Source organism: Balaenoptera physalus (genome assembly GCF_965194825.1).
Source record: "Balaenoptera physalus genome assembly, chromosome: 8".
Taxonomy (NCBI): domain Eukaryota; kingdom Metazoa; phylum Chordata; class Mammalia; order Artiodactyla; family Balaenopteridae; genus Balaenoptera; species Balaenoptera physalus.
Window position 1 is genome coordinate 89,757,733 of NC_138887.1, and position 24,795 is coordinate 89,782,527.

General features: G+C 32.5%; 2 long non-coding RNA genes across 4 annotated transcripts in view; one reads left to right on the forward strand and one right to left on the reverse strand.

Annotated features, from left to right (window-relative positions):
* LOC309665758 overlaps nt 1–6,429 on the reverse strand; it is a 232,041-nt gene extending 225,612 nt beyond the window's left edge. For all 3 annotated transcript variants that reach the window (XR_014266666.1, XR_014266667.1, XR_014266668.1), the window contains exon 1: nt 1,425–6,429. This is a non-coding gene — a long non-coding RNA (uncharacterized lncRNA). The remainder of the gene's footprint in view (nt 1–1,424) is intronic.
* The window catches only part of LOC309665775, a 328,210-nt gene continuing 309,841 nt past the window's right edge, over nt 6,427–24,795 (forward strand). The window contains exon 1 of the long non-coding RNA XR_014266686.1: nt 6,427–21,571. This is a non-coding gene — a long non-coding RNA (uncharacterized lncRNA). The remainder of the gene's footprint in view (nt 21,572–24,795) is intronic.

Genomic DNA, 24,795 nt, shown 5'->3' on the forward strand with positions numbered 1-24,795 from the left:
TAAAAATCAAGACCCAATTTTATAATGTCCATAAGAAACTCAGTTTAAATACAAAGACACAGATATTTTGAATGAAGCACATAAAACATATAACATGAAAACACTAATCATAAAAAAGCTAGAGTATCTATGTTAATATAAGAGAAAGTGCAATTCAGAACAAGAAATATTTTCAGACATAAAGAGAGATCTTATATAATGAAAAAGGCCAATTCATGCTGAAGATATAGTGCAGAATATGTATGCACCTGTGGTAGCCATCCTCAAAGATAGTCCCCAGTGATTTCCACTTTCTGAAATTCACATCCTTTTATAGTCCATTCCAACACTGTACTAGAGATGGAATATGTAACCACAAACAGGACAGGTGTGATGTCAATTCTGATATTAGGTTATAAAAATATTTCTGAAAAATCCCCAAATTTTACCAAATTAAATAACATATCTCTAAATATTCCAGAGGAAATTTAGGTGTTAAAAATCAAAAGATGTTAAGTATCCATATTAAGAAGCTAGGGGGCTAAAGAGTAAATTAAACACAAGGTAAATACAAGGAAGAAGAAATAAAAATGAGTGGAAACCAAGGAGGTAAAAAACAGAGAAACGATACAGTACATCAACTAAACTAAGCTGGGTTTTTAAAACAGTCCGTAATATTTATATACATATTGTTAGACACATTAAGAAAAAAAGCTAGAAAACACAATGATTTATATTAGAAATATAATAGAAGATATCACTACAGATACTACACAATTTATAAGGATAACAAGTAATATCATGAACAACTTTACACCAAGAAATTTGGCAAATTATAACCAAAAGGGCAAATTCTTCCTAAGACACAAACAGAAATAAGAAGCATTAAAAAACCAGAATAGTTTATATTTACTAAATGGATTGAATTCAGAATTTAAAATGTCACTCAAAAAACAGCATGCACAGAAGGGTTTACTGGTACATTGTATTAGACATTTTACCCTATCACCCTGATAGAAAAATCAGACCAAAAATAAAACAAAGCAAAGCAAAGGAGGAAAAATTAAAGACCTATAGTTCCTATAAATATAGATGCCAAAATTCTTAACAAAATATTAGCCAACCGAATCCAGCATTATGGTAAAAGAAATATGCATCATGACCAAATGGGGTTATTCCAGGTATGCAAATAAAATTCACATATTAACAATGAAATTCACCATACTAACAGAATGAAGGAGAAAAGCCATAGTCAAAATTGTTGCAGAAAATGCATTTGATACTATTTAATATCCATTGATTAAAAAATTACTAGCAATAGAAAGTAACTCGTCAAAACTGATAGAGTATCTACTGAAAACCTACAGCTACTGTCACAATTAATTGTAAAACACATAATATGTTCTCCTTAAGATAAAGAACAAAGTAAAGACGCCTGCTCTTACCTCAACTTGGTCCGAGGGATGCCTGCCAGTGAATTAAGGTGCGGAAAAGACACAAGGCATAAATATCTGAAAGAAGATGCAACAATGTTTTTATTCATTGATTATATTGTAATTTACTTTCGACAATCAAATAATCTAGGGAGAAAAACAACAATAACTAAAAAGCAAATTTATCAAGGCTTTTCAGTTACTTGGTGGGATGCAAAAGCCATATGTAAAAGTCAATTGTATTCTATATACTAAGAGTAAACAATAGAAAAATGAATCTCACAAATACCATTTTTAATAATACTAAAAACACGATATATTAATCATAATTTTTAAAATATTTACAAGACCTGTATATTTATAGTTACAAAAGATTATTGAGATAAAGACCTTAATAAATAGATACTCATATCACGTTTATGAACTGGAAAACTCAATAAATTAGGATGGTAATTCTCTCTAAACTGTACTATAAATTCAGTGCAATTCTAACCATAATCTCAGTATGCTTTTTTGTAGTATTTGACAAGCTGATTTCAAATTTATTAGGAAAAGTAAAGAATTTTAAATAGCAAAGAGCTGTTTTTAAAGTAGAGCTACTGTAATTGAAACAGTGTGTTAACGGTAAGGATAAACATGTCGTTCAATTCGAAACAGTAGATAGTTTAAAACCAGTGGCTCACCTATCTGGGAAAGTGATGGTTGAAAAAGTTGCCAAATTCATTCAATGAGTATTTTTAACAAATTTTGAAAAAGCAAATGGATATCTATATAGAAATATAACTATCTCAACCCTTATACTAAATAAAACATTCATTTGATATAAATTAGAGACCTAATCACAAAAGCTAAAACTATTAGACTCTAGGATAAATATGAAAAAAATCTTCTGATATTTGGATAGGACAAAGAAATCTTATGTAGGGCATAAAAAGAACTAACCATAACAAAATTAATAAACTGGAATTCACAAAATTTAAAAATATCTGTTCTTCATATGAAACTTATGAAAATGAAAGGCAAGCTACAGACTTGGACAGTATATTTCTAATAAACATATCTAACAAAAAGTTTGTGTCTAGAATATATTTTTTAAAAAAATCTGTTACAAACCAATAATAAAAAGACAAAAATCCCAATTAAATTAAAAATAGACAAAATGTTTGAACAGATGCTTCACAAAAGAAAGGATATCAATGGCCAATAAGCCATTTGAAAAGTTGCTCATCATCATTAGTCATCTGAGAAATGCAAATTAAACCACACTGAGATACCCCGCACACTCATAAATTAAAACAAACTGACAATCTCAAGTATTGGCAAGGATGGAGAGCAATGAGAACTTCCATACATAGCTTATGCCAGTATAAAATAACATAACCACTTTGGAAAACTCTTTGACACTTTCTTACAAAGTTAAATATATGAGTACCACATAATTCAGCAATTCCATTCTTAGATATTTACCCTAAAGAACCTAAAACATAAGTCCACAAAAATACATACACGTAAGTATTCTCAGCACATTTATTCAAAATTGCAGCACACTGGAAACAACCCAAACATCCATCATAAGGTGGATGGATAGATAAGTACGTTTTGGCATATTCACACAATTCATACAATGGAATACTACTCAGTGATTTAAAAAAAAAAAAAAGATTAATTACTGGTTAACCCATCAAGTTGGAGGAATCTAAAAAACATCACGCTGAGCAAAAGCAGCCAGATACAAAAGAATGCATACAACATGATTTCACTTACATGAAATTCTAGAACAAGCAAAATAATCTATAGTGACTGAAAACAGATCAATGGTTGCCTGGGGCTAGGGGTTTAAGGAAGGTTATTGACTGCTAAAGGGCACAAAGAAACTTCTTTGGGGTGACAGTATTAATTTACTCAGGCCAGTACTTTTTATTGTCCTTCTGTGGCCCTGTATTTTCCTTTGGCTTCCACATTAGCTGGTGTCTAGAACTGATGAAAAGATACAAGAGCATTATTCAAATTCTATTGTACTCATAACGAAAAAGCATAATAAACAGTCAACAAATATTTGTCATTATATTTTGAAATGTAAGTATGTTCTTCCTGTTAAATACTTAAAGTATTCTCTGTGCCCTTTCTTCAGGGCAGAATGACCAAACCAGAAAAATATTCATTCAAATCTGTGAACTTTTTTATGGTTGTGATGGTATGTACCCAAAATAGTTTTGACCAAAACATATGTCACTGCCTTTATTTAGACATAGCTGATCAAAACAAGCAGGCAAGAACTTTTATTTTTTTCAGAAAAAACACTCAGAAAACCTGAGTTGTTTGCTACTAAAATTTCCACTTAATTGAATACTAGCAATACAGTATCTCATTTTTTATTATTTTGTTTTGTTTATAAAATTTGACAATATAAATTATTTTATTTATTTAATCACTTAAAACTGCATTTCATTCTGGCACATTGTGATTCTTTTAATTACATGGGTAATTAAATAGATTAACATGATTTTGGAAGGAAAATAAATAGCAGGGATTCAGGGCGCTGAAATCAAATCCAGGGTCTTTGCTGTTCAGCTTTCTAGATATGGCTACATCCTTTTATACACATTGTATCATATTACACCTTGAAAAAGATCTGTTTTTCAGTTTCATCTCTGACAGCAGCATTCTTGGCCTTTCAGATGCCATTATATTCTTTTCCTTCATTTCTATCTTTCTTCTGTAATCATCCCATAATGGAGCATAATGCCATAACTATATCACAGGAGATACATGACACTATTACAAGCCTGTTTCTATATCATTTTTAAAATTAACCATAGCTACATATATGTTTTAATGAAAAATTTCATGATAAACTTCTTGACTTGAAAATGCATAACCATAAGAACTAGGTTTATTCTTATTTCTTCTCATTTTTGTCCACCATAATTATCAGAAAAAATACCATTGTAACACTTTCAATGTTTTTGTGAGGAGTGTTTTAATTTCATTTTCTTAGTTATAGAATGTCTTTACATGAGACTTGCTAGATGAATCCATACTGAATAAATTATTTTTACATCATGTAAAAAATGAGGCAATGTTTGTTGTTCATTTTGTGTTTAGTATGCACATAATACTATATACATACTATACAATGTCATATACATACATATGTACTTTGTAGTTGTAATATTCTATTTTTACGGGAAATTATATATAATAATTTTTGTTCCTGCTTTAAAAAAGTCATCATTATTCCAAAAAGTAAGTGCTGAGAAAAACGTAGCAGTGTGAAGGAAAAATGGGGGGAGGTAGGACAAATATTTCTATATCAAAGAAGAAAAATAACAGGGTTGTGAGAATATCCTCCACGCGTCTCTTGTGTTTTGGTATGTCTTGTGAATAGAAGCATTTAACTATAGTTGCTACAGACTATCTTTTCAAGACTGTCTGTAAAATGAACAACCTTGGAAGACTGATAGAGCATCTCCCCCTGGAGCAAAGGGTAGGTTTGTTTACTGTTCATTACTATAAAAAAATGTCTCCATCCCTCTGGGGCGAAGTCAGGAATGGTACTTCCTATCATAAAAGATTTGGGTGTCCTGGCTCAGAATTCCTCTCTTGTAAGGCTCCCAACTGCATGTGCAGAATCATCTAACCCTCTTCCCATCATCCTGTGGAAATGCTGACACTCTAGCTACTATTAGCTGCCGAGTAATAAACTGTCCTTTTTCTCTGGATCATGTTTCTGATGGACTTATCTGAAGAATCACAGACTCCCTCACCACCAGAAAGAATTCCTGAATCCTTGCTGTTGGTGATGCTCCTTCAGCATGAGAAAAGTAAGAAGCTGTCGTGTCGGTAAAAGACAAAATAAGAAAACTTAGACAAGAACGGTGGCAGGTATATTTTTGCCTCACGAAGCTGAAATTCCCGTAGACAAGGTCCTGGTGAATAGCAATAAATGGCTTCCTTGTTTCCCTTCCAGAGAACAGCACCCCAGCCACAGTCAGCCTCAGATTAGAGCCCGATTTGCTCTGTGTTGTTGGCCAGTAACAGGTAGATCGCGGTTATTGTTCAGCCACTCACCCTTTGGTATTTTGCACCCTCCAGGAAAGAAGGTGCAAATTTAGTGACTCCAGCAAGATTACACAAATATTTGGTAATTGGTAAGTGCCCAAATATTTGGTAGTTTGTAACAGTGCCACTTTTGCTTCGGCTGCAGTCAGTGGCTGTGAGGGTACTTGCCTAGTGAACATATCCCCAGCCTGTTACCAGGGTAGAGATGGTGGAGCTTGTCTGCATTCCAGAGCCAGGTTTTGCTAAGAGGGCTAGCAGGGCAGCAGGCAAGTTCATTTATGCAGCGTCAATGGAGGGAAAGATGGCAGAAAGTATAAATACAAGAAACAATTGAAAGACCAATAAATATCAGGAGTGCTGTTTGTGGAGCTAAAGATTTATCAACCAGGAGGAAAATCGTCATGCAGATAAACTTATTTATATATTACCCATAATCAACCCTCCCCTGTCCCCCCACCCTTAAGAAAAGGTTCTAAAGTAGAAGGATTCCCTTTTGCTGGGTGAGTTCTCTAGATTTCTTTTGTTGTGGAGAACTTGTGCAGGGGGACTACCCTAAAGGGGGTGGGGCGTGGCACATAAGGACGAAATTGATCTATTATCTGCCTAATAAAGTGAGTGAGGCTGCAGTGAGCTGGGTGGTCATCTAGTCAGAACTTTGAGATAGAAAGGTTTCTGAGAGCAGGTCAAAAATTTACTTTTCCTGTTGCCATTTGGAGAGATTGAATAAAGATTTTAAGTATTTATTTTTAGATTTTTGGTTATTTTACTATTTCTCTGAATACATTAGGCCAAGACTGAAACTTTCATCGTTAGATTTGTTTATTAAGGTACTTTTTTTCTTTAGTTCTTAATGGGAAATTGGAATTTTAAAGAAAAAAATCTGAAATTAAAATTTTTTTTGGCTCTCCATCCATGTAAGTGTCTTTTCTATAATAATACCTTCATTAAGAGCTAACATCTTAAATAGAGAATCACTGATAGGCAGTGGGGGACAATGAAAACTAGAGAGGGTATAAAAAGACTGCCTATTCCTTAGTTTGTCCTATTTCCCATTTTTTGGCCAAATCAGTTACAACAGAGTTTATGTAAATAAAAACTAAGTATTCTCCTATCAGTAATTAGAAGTTACAATATTTTATTGTTATTTATCTTGAAGACAGTCTTTAATCTTCGCACTCATTTTGAAAGAAATGAGACTGTTTTCAGTCCATTTCATCACTGTATAAACTGAGGTTTTTAAAAAGTAGAACAAATTGTGTGGGTGATATTAGTGTAAACCTTGGAATTTGAAATTTGACATTGTCTCTGAACTCATAGAAAATTTAACCTCCCATTAATAACATTTAACTGACAACTCTGTAGCTCTATTATGAGAATGCACTTGTAATTATATTTAATCTACTATTAAATTCTAACTCATGAATACAGAAGTAACCCCCATTTGAAATGTTAATGATGCTGTTTGTGATATATTATGATATATATGATTCTGGAAAGTTAAATATGTGTCATTCAAGATGTCACATATAAATATAGAAACAAATCTAAATGCACGGTATTTTTTTAAATCACCAACTAAAAAATGTATTAAAGACAGATCTTTAAAAATTGCCTTCTAGAATAAAATGTGCATATATTACTTGTGTTTACTATTATTCCAGGTATGTGAATTAATAGTTATAAGACATACAGTATCTGGTTAATTGTACTATGTAACTGAAACCTGCCATATTAATTGTTTCCTTTAGAAATACAGATAATTGTAATCCAGTGATTGCCTTTGTTCCAAGCAATGGATTTTAATTACATTTGGAAAATGTAATTAATAATAATTATATTATTACAACTGCACAATATTAATTACAATTACATTATAATAAAGAACTTTAATTCCAATTGGAAAAAAATAGAAGTGATTTTCAAGCTCAAGGCATTCTTTCAAATCCTAAATGGTTTTTTTAAAAAAAATTATTGCTATTCTCTTTAGAATAAGTATTTTCTCTTTTCACCCAGTTGACCTCATGGTGCCCTGAATATACTGCATTTCTGACTCAATATTCAGCTTAAACTGATAAAAGAAGAGTCAAATCAATCAGAAAACTAGCTGGATACATTATTTTTGATTATTAAAAGGTCAGGATGAGTTATTGTTGTTAAAAATTGTTGAATTGATGCATCTGAAAGAATTACAACAGTGCAGATGGCAGAAAATGTTTTGGTCTCTAAGTCCTGTGAAGAAAAGTCCATTTACTTGATGATAGGATCTAAGTTTTTAGGAAAGTGCCTCAGTGAATCAGTTTGATTTTGGGGTGTGTTTGACGTTATCCTCAGATTCATAACTTCATGGAAATCAAGATTAAAAGCTTTGGGGATGAACTTAAAAAAGAAAAAGGCTTCATGAAAGGGATATGCTAATTTTCATCCAATCTCTGGATTGTTTAGTCAGCTCCTTAGTTCTTAAAACTGTTTCATAGTATATATATAGATATCAGATTACCATTTTCTGGGTAGGACAATGACTTCTTTACAATTCTCCATACTATAAATTCTAACCATTGGAAATATCCTCAGAATTCCAGGATGGAATAGATTTCAGTAATACTGAACTACAGGAGGAAGGAAGACTTTACCTTTATTCTGAGCAATCCCTGTCTTGGAGTTTTGAAGAGATTTCCTCAAGGCACAAAAGCCGTATGTGCATGCTAAATAGCCCACCAGGTTATGTAGCAGTACACTGCAAAATCATTATTATATGGTCCTAAGAAAGTCCTAAAGTAACAGAACAAATCGCACATTAAAAAGTGGAAGAATCAATAAGACTTAAACTTTTGATTCAGTAGGGATTTGTATTTTTAACTAGTACCTTAATTGATCATAGTACATGAACTTTCTTGACTGCACTTCTTGAACTACCAATCAAAGTGCTAAAGCTGTCAGGATCAATTAGAATAAAAGAGGATATAATAGAAGAAACATAGTATCAACAACATACCTTCATAGAATAAGGCATTTTCTGCATAAAAATCCAGACTTTGAGACAAAAATAACTATATGCTGAGAATACCAAAGTTCATCTTTATTAAAAAGTGAATTTTAAACTATTCAGGCATCATCTTAGATTATTAGAGGATAAAGGATTTTCCAGAATTTGGAGATATGTACTGGCTGGAAACATTTTTGGAACTGTATCACTGGAAGTCATATGATCTAAACTTGAACATATTCCAAATACCTTTGACTGTAACACCATTGTTATATAGCTTCTTTGTTTTAGGAAGACGTCAGTAACTAAAACCAATATATACACTGGGATATGAAGGTGCTAATTAAAACACAGTCCCCATACCAGGAAATGATCTGGCTGCGATTATTTGGGCTCTATTGATTACCAAGGTTGCTGGCTAATTTAACTGGCTAAGTAGATGTCCTCCTTATCACACTGCCTCCATGACAAAATTTCCTGAAGTCACATGTTACGAAGAGTCAATCCCTAATAATAAGGAAAAAGATGAGTAAAATGTTGAATATGTGGCCAAAGGTGAACAAGTTATTATGTTTCCTTATGAGATCTTTCAAGCGGGACTAGCTATATAATTTGTAGGCCTCAGAATGAAAGGAAAATGCAACACTCCTTGTTCAAAAATCTTAAGAATTTCAATATAGCAAGAGCAGAACACTGAACGAAGTGAGGGGCCCCTGTGGGTGCAGAGACTCTGTGCCATATGCCCACGAAGCCAGACCTACGGCCAAGTGTACAGGAGTCATGAATGTGAGAAATTCTTGGGATTTTGGAAAAATGGCTGTTGTTTTTTCAAAAAAGTGATGTAAAGATGATGCATCCAAGAACTAGTTGGGAAAGTTATGATAATTATGTGATTAAACTATATATTCTGATGGCTAGTTACATGTTACATATATTTACTGTGTAAAGGAAATACTGGGTGGCTTAATAGATACAGCTAATTGAAATGATCCTGAGTCGTATGTAGCATGCACTCTGACTAGTTTCTACAACTAATTTAGAATTCAGCAGAATAATGTGAAGTCTTTTACTACTTAATTAAACTTCTGTAATGCCTGTTTTACCAAGATGAATAAAATACATAAATTGTATGAGGTGACATCTAATGCACACAAAAAAGAGAAATGTAAAAATCAGAACAGTGGGTACATTAAACTGATTCTTAATAATTGAAACCAATTTAATCATTTGAGATTATTTTATTCTAGCTGATGTAATACTGTAGCAGTTATATTCTAATTATAACCTGTTTCATTTTACTCTGCCTTTCTAGTTAATTATTACAGTCAATTTGTAAAATGACATGGTTCCACATTTGCATAGGTCACTATTAAATAAATGAATAGCTGAAATTACTCTAGCATTGAAGTGTCAACTTTGGTAGAAGTCAAGAGGACTTCAAATGTTCTTCTAACACCCCTTAATGTGTTAATGACCACTATTAAACTGCAATTAAAAGGCCAGGAAAAATGCATGAAACGGTTAATAGAAAAATAGCACAGACACAATTAAAACGACTCTAGATTTTTTTTTTTGACTGATAGAAAATAAAGTGATATGCTGTAAGAAGTGTAGTATGAATCTATTTCCAACTCAAGGCAGAGCTGACAGTTTAATGATAACAAATCATAGGCTGCCTTTTTGGGGAGCACTGAACGTCAGCTTAAAATTAACATCAGTAGTAAACAAGACAATGTGGTGATTTTACCTTGCATTTAAATTACTACTTATTATGGTACTAAATAATAGCTTTAAATAACTTGGTGTCCAGATTACTGAGATACAGCCTATCTGTGTGAGAAAAATACAGAACTGAGAGATATGTTTAAGTTTTTGTCATCCTAAATAAAGGATAAACGTATGTCTTCACTGTGCAGTCTTGTTAGAGTTGCCTGTGAAACCTTTCTCTGAGTCTGTTGTACAATGAAACCCTGACGTTGTTATTAGAACACTTCACTCAGCATAGACTGTATTTTCAAGTCTCATGGATTTCGTTTAACTTGGGAGTATACAAAAAAAAATAGTAAATAATTAAAATTATGCATAAACATTCAACTTGTGAGAAGCCTCTCAAAGCCAGAAGAGGTTAGACACTTTAACAAAGGACACCTTTGCAAATTATAATATAGTTGAAGTGGGTTTGGGGGTTTTATTTTATTTATTTATTTTTAAATTTTTTTTTACCAATTTGCCCAGATTTCTTCCTCTTGTCCTGGATTTCACAAAATGTGAAAGTCACCTTAGAAGTTTATCAGGTGCTATTTACTAAGTACAAGACATGGATGCATCAAAATGTTTATTTTAAAGTATCCTTCAGTACATTTACCTATGAGCATGATGGCTAACTATAGTTGTGAATACAAATGAAGAAAGAACAAGGCACAATGACAGTTACCAGGGTAACTTAAGTACAGATCCATATCCACATCTTTTTTCCATGATTATATTAATATTTCAGCCATAACTAGATTTTTGCCTTTAATTATCTATGTTGTCTTAGTTCTACACTTAAATTCTTATACAAAGTTCATTATAATTTGAAGCAAACATATGTCCATGACAAATTCATGGACAACACTGAATCCTTGATAACAGGCATCCTAGTCATCCCTTATCATTGATCTCAATGACCTGGAACATAGCATTAGAGGTATGCTCTAATGGTGCATCATATATATATATATATATATATATATATATATATATATATATAAGTATATATATGAGTATATATACATATATATACTTTTAATATCAACTATATCAAAAATCACTTGACCTATGTCTCAAATGTAACCAGTGGGAAAAATTGCATTAAGTACTCAATATCATAGAAATGCTTTATATTAGTCTAAGAGAGAAATAAAATATCTATTTTGCTATTGCAGCCAAAAATTGGAAATTCTTTAGCGAAGCCAATTTCAGCTTCCATATTTGAAGAACAAGTCAATACGCCACTCTGTAGGTTCCTTAAATGCCTGATGACCAGAAGTGGTCAGGAGAACATTTATCAATCATACGGCACTCAGTATTAAATTAAACATTTAAGAATGAGTATTTCAAAACTGTTATGACCCCCTCTTTAAGAGGTCATGGGAAAATAGATTGCAGTAACTATCAACTACTACCAAAGGGTATTTTAAAAGAAAATTTATATTTAGTTTACACTGATATGCAAATATCCACCCCATAAATTCCATTGTCTTTAATTTTTAAAAAATATTTATTGACGATTCTTTTTAAAAAATTCATTTTCTTACTTATAAGCTCTCCGTAACAGTAAGACTTTTTTTTTTTCCTCTAATTTTTGTCCAAAAAAAACAAAAAAAAATGAAAGGGAAAAGAACCATGTAGTAGTTACTTCCATGATTATAACCTAGCACATTTGAATCGGTGAAACAAAAGTGCCAATTTGAATGTCACTTTCCCTATGTACATAAAATGGCAAATGAAATAAGGTTATGCTATTTTCTGTGTCTCAGTCTCAGAAGCTTTTTTCAAAGCTGTTTAACTGATTCAATGAATGGCCTTCAGTCCCATGTGTCACGTTTCAAATTCATAAAATGAAGACAGGAGTAACTGTTATATATATATACATTTTTTTTGGTAATGGTTGTATTATATCATGACAAAGAAAGGAGATGGGCTATGCAAGAGATAGCAGACACAGTGCTGGTCTCCTAAGTGTTCCTCCCAGAAGAGGTGGCAGAAGAAAGAAGACACAGTACCTTCGTTGTGCTTTGAAACAAAAAGAAAATGATACACATAGAGAAAGCCATCAAATAAAGCCATTATAGCAATAGTTGCTAACAATCTAGATGAACAGGATAAGTTCTAATTACTTTTTGATCTTCAAAGTAAGTTGAAGTTGATATAATTCCATTCTACATTATTTGGCCTTTACTGACTTACTGTAGTTAAAATGTGATTTCTGCTATGCTTAAAAAATATTTTCATAAATGCGTTAAATGTGAAAACATGCCACCAGGCTGGCTCTACTCAAAGAAGAAAGGAAGTTCTTTTTGTGAGAAGGAAAAGTAAGGAGGGAACCATGTTGCTCCTGGTGGAGCAACAGGTCTGATTACAAATATGGAGAATAATATCAGGACCTATTTTTGCACCAACTTGGACAGTCACAACCTCATCAGATAAGCAGGTTCAGGTTCGATGAACCAAAGGTTACACAAAAGCAGAAAAGAGGTGCCAGATAAACACACAGGAATTAAGAATCAAGATGATGAGCCAATGTTAGAAATGCCAGAGTGTAGGTCCCTGAGGACCTGATCATTTATATTATGAAGTGGCAATAATTATCTAATCACCTCCTGGAGTCTCCTTTTATATCTGACCATGGCTTGGGGAAAAAAGGGGGGGGAATTCTGTTTATTCTCTCTCAAACCCCCCTCACATGATTCCTTTACTTCCAGAAAGAAACTAGACTTCGTACCAACAGAAGGACCAATGTCAGAAATCAGAGCCTGGATTGGAGGTCTTCAGGGGAAAGTAAAAGAGGTTCAGCTTTGTCCTCTTACCACCTTGCTTAAGAAAGATCAGCGACAGGGGACGAGGGGTCTAGTCTATCGCCAAGGTATGAGAAACTGTAGCCTTGATAAGCTGACTCCAGGAAAGAAGTAGACAGGTATTGGGTGTGGGGGAACCTTATAAGATTCAATAGTTAGGTAACTCATTTCCATAGGAAGATTCGTTCATAGAGTTTTGTTTCTCAATAGTTTATTCTCCTGCCAGGGAGCAGCCCTAATCAGGTTATGAGATGTCTTCTACAAATGCAGTCTGCTACTGTTCTTTAAGACACATTCATAAAGAAAGGTTTGGAGGTACTTTGGGCAAAAAATACCTCTAAATTGGAGGTATTTTTAACAAAATATTTTATATTCTTTCATAGAATTCCTATTACTATAATAATTTTAGACATATTTATTCAATCATTTATCAAATATACATGAATGTTATCTAATATAAAGTACATGGTAAAAATAGTGGAGGATATTGAGATGAATCAGGCAGGAGGCTCTTTTCACTTAAGCAACTAATAGTGTCACCTAGAGTCTGATAGTGGAAATTAAAAGTACAAACACACACACACACAAACAGAATACATAATACAATAAATGTGTTATTAAAGTTTAGAGGAAGAAAACATTACGTCCAGTTAGTTGGAATACAGGAAGTTTTCAAAAAGCTGATTTTTAATGAACAGAATTCAGACACATCCAAGTTGAGAGAAGAGCATTTAGAGGAGATAGTGCAAACAATGGCAGAGCTGAAAGTCTAATTTTGCTGGCACTATACGAATATGTTCCCCACTTCACTGGTGTATTAGGTCAAAAAGATAGATTGGATAGAAAAGTAGACTGGAGCCAGATTATAGAACATCTTTTAAAAATGAACTTTATATGACAGGCATGGAGGGAACTGTTTTAGGAGTATATGACTGGTATAACTCAAGTTACACATTGGGAAGATGCGTCTGGTGGTGGTATTGGGTAGACTGCTGTGAGAAAAGCCTGGAGACAGAAAGAGAAGTGAAGAAGACATTTGCATATTAGAGCTGTACAAAGCATGGATGTGGAAATGGAGTATATTATCAGTTTACTCATTATAGGAGACCATTTTCATAGTTATCCTTTAGAGCTGCAAAGATTAGAGTACTCTTCCTCTCTGGCAGGCTGGCTTAGAAATTGCCCTCATATTGCCCTGGCAACCTCAAAATCTTCAAGCAGGTTCTTTTATACATAGCTTAGCTGGTACTACATACATAAAAACTCAAATTATCTTTTTTTTGTGAACAACTTAGCTGATTTTAGCAATTGTTTTCAAAATACTTTATCATATTCAAAATATTTTATTACTTTTAAATGATGAAATATTATTATAATAAGCATGGTTATCAAAGCAATTCAGTTATTTTGCCATTCAATTTTTTTAAAGTTTTTGTTTTAATTTCAGGGAATTCCCAACACGAATATTCAGGATATATATATATATTTTGAAACTAGAATTCCACTAGTCATTGAGAATGTTTGGGGAAATACAGGAGAAAATTAAAATGTGTTTGGAACAACAGGAATAAAAAGAACAACATGGAAGTATAGATTAGAAGAATGAAATTTAGAAGGACACAGAAATGACTATATCAAGAGAAATGAAAGGGAAAGAGAAAAAGTCCTGACATGCATTTCAAAACTTTTGTAGGTTAAAGGAGAAAAACAAGGAAATGATTTAACTAAATTAATTAAAATATTTTAATTGTAAGGCCAATTGAACAGATAACTCAGGAGAGTAAAGAAAAAGAGCATAAGAAGATGCATAAGGAAAAATACAGAAAAAAGAATGAAAAATAAAAAACATATTAACAATGTAAATGGGAAGAGACTGCAAAGAAAGAGAAATAGAAGGAAAACTATTGAAAGGATACATGCACTGCAAAAAGTCAAGATATGTCCAAACATTCCAGCTATATAACTCTGGAAAGGTTCAACTTGAAATAGGTCCACTCTAATTAACTTACATATTTTTAAATGTTGTAAAAGTATCCTTTTAAAATGCACTTAAAGTAAAATATAAAAGTCTATAAAAGTACAACTCTTAAATTTTTCAAAAGGCAAGTGTTGATCAATTTTCTTTCTATAATAAATTGTTTTATTATTCATTTAGAACTATTATTCTTTTTGCTTAATTTTTGAAGGGAATATTTTAAAATCAGCAGTTGCTTTGAATATATTAGAATGAGTTAGTTGCTCATATTGTTAAAACAGTAACTAGATTCTAAACAAAAAAATTAATTGTAAAGTTGAGAAAATGTAGATCTATTTAAAGCTGAGATGACAGTTGTTGAGCATTGTGATGTATCATCTTGACATGAACTGAATGAGGTAGATTAGTGACTGACACTAGCAATGTCAGAATTTACATTACAGCACACACAAACTCCATGGAAATATACTATTAGCACCCACAGTAAGCAGCGATGAGTAATGAGATAAAAATTGACAACGTCAATAGTCATAAGCCCTCACAGTCAAGAATAATGAACTACATGTATGTACATATAGGTATATATTCATATATATATATATATATATATATATATATATATAATGAAATATACCTTTCATGCCTTCTATCAAAATTAAATTTTGTGTGGCAACAAATGCTCTGAATACATAGATGATAAAATTAATTTTGGTGTAGATTAAATGTAGACTATGTTTGCTGCAAAGCACAGTGACAAAGATGGTGTTACAGTAATCCTCTAGAAATGGGGTGCACTGAAATACATGCTTTTCCTACTTTACATCTAAAAATGACCAAAAAGTCTATTTTTTAAATAAAGGTTTCTCTTTAACTTATGCTATGATAATTGTTAACCTTGTGCACATTTGATCCAGAAATGTTCTGAGCACTAGATAAAAAGTGTTTTTATTGTAGCTATCTCATATATTAGAATTTTAAAAATGTAATTTAGAAAGGGTGTCATATCTGCCTCAGAGTTTTCTTTGGAAATTAGAACTTATGAGAGAAAAATGCATTGTGTCTTAATAGTTTAGTTAGTAATTATTAAGCATGCAAAAATCTCCTAAGTGATATTAGTGCATGCTTAGCAATGCTTTGAAAATCATTGTTACAAGAGTAAAATTTAACACGTTGCTGTGAGTGCCTATGCACACCCTCTCTGATTTGTGCATTTTTTTCAAGCGATATTCTTATATTCTTTTCCTATTTAATTCTTTTTTTTCTTTAGAGCAATACGAAAAATATTGTAGACTCCTCTCTGTAGTTGCTAAGGCATCTGAGGTCGACAAAGGAATTTCACTCAGTTCTGTGAATTAGTAACCCCTGCACCAGCAAGCTCAGAAACCTGATGTACAGCCAGAGAGAAAGCAAGGGGCGTGGAGAGAGACATGGCTCACAAGTCTTATTCAATGACACGTAGGCGGACAACGGGCAGTGGCTGGCCTCTGCGGTGGCAGTGAGGGGCACATCCAAGGGAGGACCGTCTAACCACCAGTAAGCCTTCGTGGATCAAAATGAAAGATGGTGAGGAAAGAATAGTGGGATCCAGTCCAGGAAAACCAAAGAGGCATTCAGCTTTTGGCAGCTGAGTAAAATAGACTGCTGAATCCTTAAATAAAAAGGATTGTTGTGAATTCTTTTTACTTCCTCTTTAAGAGTAGCAAAATGTATAGGCTATCACAGAAGAAATATTCAACTCATAATGAATTAACTTCATACCAATCATACACACACCCAGGTTTATCTTTTCCATCATCTGCACTTAAATTAAGATTTAATAATTATATAGAAATAAGTCACGTCTTTTTCCATATTTGAAAACTATTTCTTTAGCCCTTTTGCTATATTTCAGATATTATGAATACAAAATTCACACATTTATATTCCTATCATGTTCTGTAAATATACTATATATTTACCATATAGGAAAAATCTCAAGATTTTATACATAAAATGCAATTAGCTTGTGTGAACCAAACTATAATTTGTACAGTTACTTCATTGCTGACATATTTATATATGCATATAATATGTTTTATACATCCATACATATCATCTCTCTCCTGTCTATATTTGCTTTGTGGTTCCAACATTCAATGAATCCATAGTCTGGTTCAGTCCTCTGGTTGCGAGAGACGGGATACATCTGTTTTTAGCAAAGCTGCAACTTTTGGTTTGAAAACCACATAAAGAAAGAACCTATAAAAGTTAAATATGCTAACAGAGGGAAATTAACAGTAAATAAATCATTCTTAAACCCGAAAATGGAAAAGAAAGAACATAAATATAATGTATTATATTTCATAATTGAGAGAAAATATTATTTAGAATATGGTGAGTTATATTTCCTACTTATTTAGATGCTTTTACATAGTTCTTTCTGTTCCTCAAGAAAATATTTCCAAAATAATTCTTAAGTTTTCCAATACCTCTGTTTCATTTTAAACCCTACGTTATAAGATATCTAATTCTGACTTCACTCTTCACATTGGATCAATTATCTAGTCTGAATAAACTTTAATTGAGCCATTTAAAATATGTGCAGCGGTTGTGAATTGAAAAATGCAGGTAGGTTATCTCATTAGTATTAATTTAAATGTTCATGGTTTTGCACATTTTTATGTGCAGAGTGTATGTTTTTATAGTAAGCCCTTAGTCATTTTTTTAAAAGAATGAACAAACAAGATAGATTCTGAAATCACTTAGAGGTGTTATTTTCTGAATGTATCAAAACTATTGAAAGTACACTTGTCATTATATAACTTTTTAACAGGTTTAGCAATAAATGATAATAATCTGAATCCTTTTTAATTCATTTAATTTTATGACTACCTATATTGTTAACCTGATGATCTCTCAGGCATTTTTCTTTATTTTAGTTTGCATTATTTCAAATGTTTTTACTCTAAAGCACAGAGACTTCTTTGGTGAATGTCTGTCAAGTCCAATATTAGACTTATTTTTCTGTGTCCTCAAAGTTAAAGTAGAAATTGCAAAAGAAGATAAATTTATTTCAAGTATTTTTTTAAATTCCTGATATTTATACTTTGACTTGCACAAGGTGTTGTTGTGTGTTGGTTTGCTTTGGTTTGGCTTCTCTGACACCAGAGTTTAAGGTGTGTAATTTTTATTATTTGAAAGGAAAATGTTTCAGCTTTTATTAGTATTACCTCCAATAGTACACCTGTCTTTTTGTGGATTCTCTTACGTATCAAGTATATCCTTTGACATGCTGACTCAATCTGGCCAACTGTATGTATGTTTATTTTCCTTTCATTGTTACACGTTTAAATAACCAATTGCTCATGAGTTTTAGTTTGGCCTTATGTTTTGCTTATTTCATTTAAGATGAAGCATGAAATATGAATGCTAGCCCGCCTGAGTTTTAGGAAATAGAAATGGTCTTGCTCTTAAAGTATATTTGGTACTTTAAAGAGAAACCCTGATGTGTGAAGATACTCAGAGGAATATATATGCGTTCGTGTTATAAGTGAAAGTATAAGAGTGTGGGTGTGTAGACATCAAATAAAAACCCTAGTGACTTTAATAACCATAGCACAGTCACCCAATCTGACACACCTGTACATGCTAATGCTGCACTTGTATGATAAGAACCACTATTTCTGTTTTCTCCTGGTCTTCTTTCCCCAGTTCACAAACAGTGGTAAAGTAAGTGTGTATGTATTTGCATGTGTATGTGTGTGTGTGTGTGTGTATTGTGTGTAAAATATGCATATTTTTAACACTGTTGCATTTGTATATACTATTTAAATCACTTTAAGTACAAAATAAAACCATTAGGGAAAAATATTTAAAATAATATATATGCATCAGTAAGCCTAAAAGAAATACATTTTAGAACATATCTACATATACTCAAAGCAGACTAATAAGTCCAGTATTCAGATCTTTTGAGGAAAAAAAATTTTCTTCAAATATATTAAGTAGACACTATTCTTGAGCCAGCAATATTTGAAGAGACTTTTTTTTTTCCTGTATTTTGTATTGTAAAACAATATAAAAATATATTTATATTATAAATATAAAAAATATTTTTACATCAAATCTTTTCAGACTTTCTTCTTTGGAGTCATTGAAAAACATTAATCTTAGGAGTTACAATTTATGTGCCAGGCACCGTGCTAACAAGTACTTTTCCTGCATTATTGTATTTAATCTTTAACCACAAAGCTGTGAGTTAGATATTATAATCCCCATTGTACAGGCTGGTTAAGAAATCACCCAAGGTCACACAGCTACTAAAGCGGCAGATCCAGATCTCAAACCAAAGTTTATGCTGTAAGCATTATAATATGTGGCATATGCTAGAAACAATGGAAATTTGCCCTCCAGAATTTCTAATAGGAATGCTTCTTGTTCTAATGCAGGGAAAATGAAAAAAAATTGAACGAGGGCATCATTCTTTATTAGATGGGTCACAAATAGATACTGCTGTATTTCCCTTCTAAGAAGCAGTCAGTTATTATCCAGAAAATTAGAACTTCCAACTTGTCTCCAAAAGTGTAATAACTTTATAAGACGTAAACTTTTGGATTTAGAGTTCACTGTAATGTAAATTCCATATTCCATATTATATACACACATGCAAATGAATGTATAAATAAATTTATTATCAATACAAATTTCTAATGCTCTCAGAATTAAGGATTAAATGCAACACTTTAGAATAAAACTACACAGTATAATCCTAAAATGTGTATTTTATCTGGGAATCATTCTGTGGAATCTACCCTTTCTTTTACTGTGCCATATCAGATTTTCCTTCCCTTTTCATGACAAGGTATCTTCTAAATAAGCAGAAGTCCTATTTATAGCAAATGACAAAGGAGACAAAAATCCAGTCCAATAAATGTGTAGAAAAGTCCAACTCATTTTATGGATTGAAATAATTTAACAAAAAAGACAAATTGCAACCTATTTAACAAGTTTGAAAAACAGCATAGTAAGCACTGTGGAAGAATAACTGAATTACATTTTAAGATTTCCTGTGCCTACTGTGTGTAAGATACTGTGCTAGTGCTTTATAATGCATTAAAATTCAACATTAACACAAAAAACGTTTAAAATTATATTTAAAATCTACTGCAGTCTTTAAAAGTCATATTTTTAAAATGATACAAATGAACTTATTTACAAAACAGAAACAGACTCAAAAACAAATTTATGGTTTTCAAAAACAAATTTATGGTTACCAAAGGGGAAACGTAGGGGGGAGGGATAAATTAGGAGCTTGGGATTAACATACACAGACTACTATATATAAAATAGATGATCAACAAGGACCTACTGTATAGCACTGGGAACTCTACTCAATATTCTGTAATAACCTATATGAGTAAAGTGTCTGAAAAAGAATGAATATATGTATACGTATAACTGAATCACTTTGCTGTATACCTGAAACTAACACAGCACTGTAAATCAACTATACTCCAATAAAAAAAAAAATTAAGGTATATTTTTAAATTTTCTAAGAGTTTGATATAATTAGAAATTCATATTTTGATATGCAACAATGTTCTTAAAACTGCTAACTTTCACTCTACTTCAAACAACTGCTTTAGAACTCTGAAAGTTCGTATACAGTGGTTGTATTTAGAATAGAATTAAATTTGTGAAATATTCCTCTCAAAGGAGTTGTCACTAAACATTGTATCATATGGCACTCAGTGAACAATCTGCCCAACACATTCTCATCTTGTGATAAAATTTATTATCACAGTTACTAGTTGCAAAAACACCTATCTTCTATGTGGCCTACACTAATTACTTTGATCAAATTACAGGAACGAATTACTATATGTCACTTAGCATATACATCTTGCCTACTTTTTAGCCAGATATTCACTGTAGACATGTACTACGTTGAGAAAAATAGTTTCATCTTATATTAAAAATATTTTTGCTTTCTAAGCCATATATTTCAATGCTAATGGTGTGCTTATCCTTTTAAAAAATTCTGCGACTTTTGACAAAATTATTTTTTGTGAAAATTTAATTCTAGAAAGTATTTTTTTAAATTTTCATAAGAAAGTTCTACCATCATTCTCTTTTTATAAATGAGGCCACAGGCACTTTGGGAGTTGGGAATGGGGCTACCTTTTAACAGTTTCAACTTAACGATGGTGAGAGCATTAGAATTCCGCGTTACCAACTGCACTCAGTACCCTCCTCTACTTTGAGCCAAGTAAGAAAACAATTTTAAGACGGTTCTAATAATTTTTTCAAACTTCTGCAACTTATACAATCATTACCTACATGCTTAGTCTTTTCATTTTCCTTAGAGGTGTTTAAAATAATTTGATCCTATATATTGAAGTATGAAAGATAGAAGAGATTTTTAATTTTTTATTTTTCTTAACTATGGGTAAAAGATCTTGATAAAAGCATTGATTTCCTGATTTCAGCTATCAGAGTAACAAAATGTGATCGATAGTTGTTATGCTACTGGTTTACGCATTTAAAGGTAGTCCACGATTATTAACATTAATGTATGTGGCTAATAAGAAAGCATAGCCTTGTTGCAAGTAAACTTGTGTTGTTCTGTATCACTGTTGGAGAGTGAATCTATTAAAAGACAGCTGAGCCTAGCTAACAATGAGAAAGGAGGTAATATTCCACCAACAGGAAATGAAATAACTAATCTTACTTTGGAGTGTTAGAAGGACAAACTTACTTGTAATAAACATAACTTAAATAATATTTTTCTTCTTGCTTAATAAGATACTCACTGGTCATTACAAGACATAAAGTAATCCTGTTTTCTTCTTACATTACCTACGTGTTCATAAATATTTTAATTGTATATATCATATGTAAATATACATCTTAGGAACTACTCTTCCCTTCTCTGTCTTCCACAATAATACCTATCACGATTAAGTACCTGCTATATGTTTAATAAACACATCCTCCCAGAAACCCTTTCTGGCAGATATTTCCATTCCCTTTTTGTGGAAGCCAAAGTTCTGAGATGATGTGTATGTCCCCACAGTCACCGGGGCAAACAGTAGCAGAAACAGGTTGGAATCCAGGTCTTTGTGGTTCACTCCATGGACTGCAGTGACTCCCTCAGTTCTAGAGGACCGTCCTTCCCACCTGCACTCAGAATCTCATTTAGTTTTGTTAACAGTAAGGTGAAGATTGTAGGAGGTAAATTCTGTACATCTAGCACAGGGCCTGGAAGTTTATACACAGTCAGTAAATGTTAACTCATTACAATCACTGCAAGAATACGCGTTAACGTCTACCTTGTTCCACACCAACGCTACCCATGAAGCTAACCAAACTAATTCGTGCTAAGATATGAATGACTACTAAACATCCTTCTTGTCCTCTGCCTTCTTATTAACCTAACTGAAAAATCTCAGAAGGATTTCTTTCAAATTAGAACTGAGTAACCCAATGATTATCCAATTAATAGCAGCTAAGATAACAAAGGGAAACAAATAACTCAAAGAAATATTGGTTAAAATTATTTGGGGTGAGTGGCAATAAAAGACATAGTTAAAATAATACTATAAAACCACAAAATATGCTTTTAACTGAGCACTTTAAATGAAAATCTATAAGTAGACATACAGTGATATATCTATATCCAAATCTTACTATGTATATATGTGCATACACACACACACCACACTGGATATCTCTCTGTCTCTACCCCTCTCTTTCTCTCTCTTTTTCTATCTATCTAACTCTATATACAGATATGCACACGCATGTTTATGCACGTATATCAAAACTTACAATCCTTCAGTCGTATTATATGAAGGTATGCCACAAATCCGGTCATATCCTTAACACATAAGATTTATGTAGAAAGATTCGTTGTAGCACTGAGAACTACAAAACAGGTGCTAGATGAATCCTCAGAATCAGTGTTAAATGTACATTTCACTAAATCTGTTTTTTAAATGTAATTTATTGCCAACATTTTATGGCATCATTATTATATGAAGGTGATATAATCAATTTCTTGCCATTAAAATGTAACTTCATATTGAACATTCCATATATTATTAATCACATCTAATCGTATCAGAAATAATATTACTAAGTTTAAAATAAAGAGAGTATATTTGTTCCTGTTTTTGTTGATGACAGAATTTGTCATATAGCCTTGGATTTCCAGATGGAGGTGTCATTCTGAAAGTCATGACTGGAGGATTAGATAATTAATTGTATTAAAAACCTGTGTTTCCACTGTCACGATACGAAACACATTTTGCTTATTTTAATGAACTCTGTACACTCGTAAATCGCTTCAACTGGAGGTGAAGGTTGTATATGCTCAGACAAAACTCATAAAAACATTTCCAGTAAGCATTTCTTTTAGTTACTAGAATTCAGAGTTCAACTTTAAATCTCCATAATATCATAGCAGTATATTTGCTTTTGAGGTTTTTCTTCAATTTTGCTTTTACTAACTGTACAAAATTCCATCTAAAAACATACATGAGAATTAAGAATATATTTCACAGGTTTAAAACTAGACAAAATCATGGGTATTTTGTGAACACAGAATTCTGAATTGTAAGTGGGATCAAAGTTGAAACACTAATTTTTTCCAAATAATCAATCCTAATATATACTTACAGAAAACAGTATATGCTTATATTTATATCCTAGTTTATTGAAAACAAGGTGAAACAACTCATAACAGTCATTTTTTATTAATATTGAATTAAATGAATAATATACTTAAGGCAAAAAAAACCCTCAGTGAGCAGTTTTAATATTAAGGATCACTACTAAATTCTGAATCAAGTAATTGGGTATATTAGATGACAGATATACCGATGGAGAGATATATGAATGGACGAATGGATGGATGGCTGGATGGATGAATCAACTCAGTGATCCACAGATAATTACACACACAAAGGGAGTGTAGAAAGAAGGGAGGGATCATTTACTATGGTTTTGAAACATTTGTTAAATTTAACAGTGGATTTATATTACTTAAGTTAGAGATGTAAAATATGTTAAGGCAACTTTGAAGGTGTTCATGTTTTTAATGTATTTAAATTTTAGAGCAAAGACTGTAGTTGCAATCTGCACAATATATCTTTAAATAGACTTTGCTCTGGCATAATGCTGGGAAAATCTCGATTTCACATATTTTCTTCAACTGGACACTTCTTAGTCTTTGAACAATATGTAATTGTGCCTTTACAGTCTTCAAGGCCTTTAGTTATTATGTTATAGAGACCTAATAATTACTTTAGTCCCTCTGCATAGAGGCCAAGTTATGCACGGAAATCTGAGTTAGGTCAGTCAACCCCACAAGGTAAGCGGCCACCAGAATCTTTCCACAAATGAGCAAATAAATGAGGGAGGAGGAGGCCAGAAGAAATGGTATGGGAAGACAGAATGACAAGGAGAAACCTGTGCTTGCTTTTACTTGTTTTGTTCTGTTTGCGTCTTTGGTATATAAGCTTGCCCAGGTAAAGAAGGTTGATACCTCAGAGCAAGAGAAGCATCATTTCTGGAGCACTGGGTCAGTTACAGTTAGGCTGTGTTTTTCCTCAGCCACTAGTCTGCTCTCATAAATAAGGCATCAAGTTGGGGTCTGAGATCAGAAAAGAGGCTGTGGATCCAAAGGGCCCACCTTCCTCTGGTTTCCCTTCCTGCTGCCCACTTCTCCTCTTATCTACTTCTGAAAATTTCTTTCAAAATTTTTTTCCTCCTTCCCTTCCTAGTTTCCCCCCCCCTCCCCTCCCCTCCCCTCTTTTCTTTTGC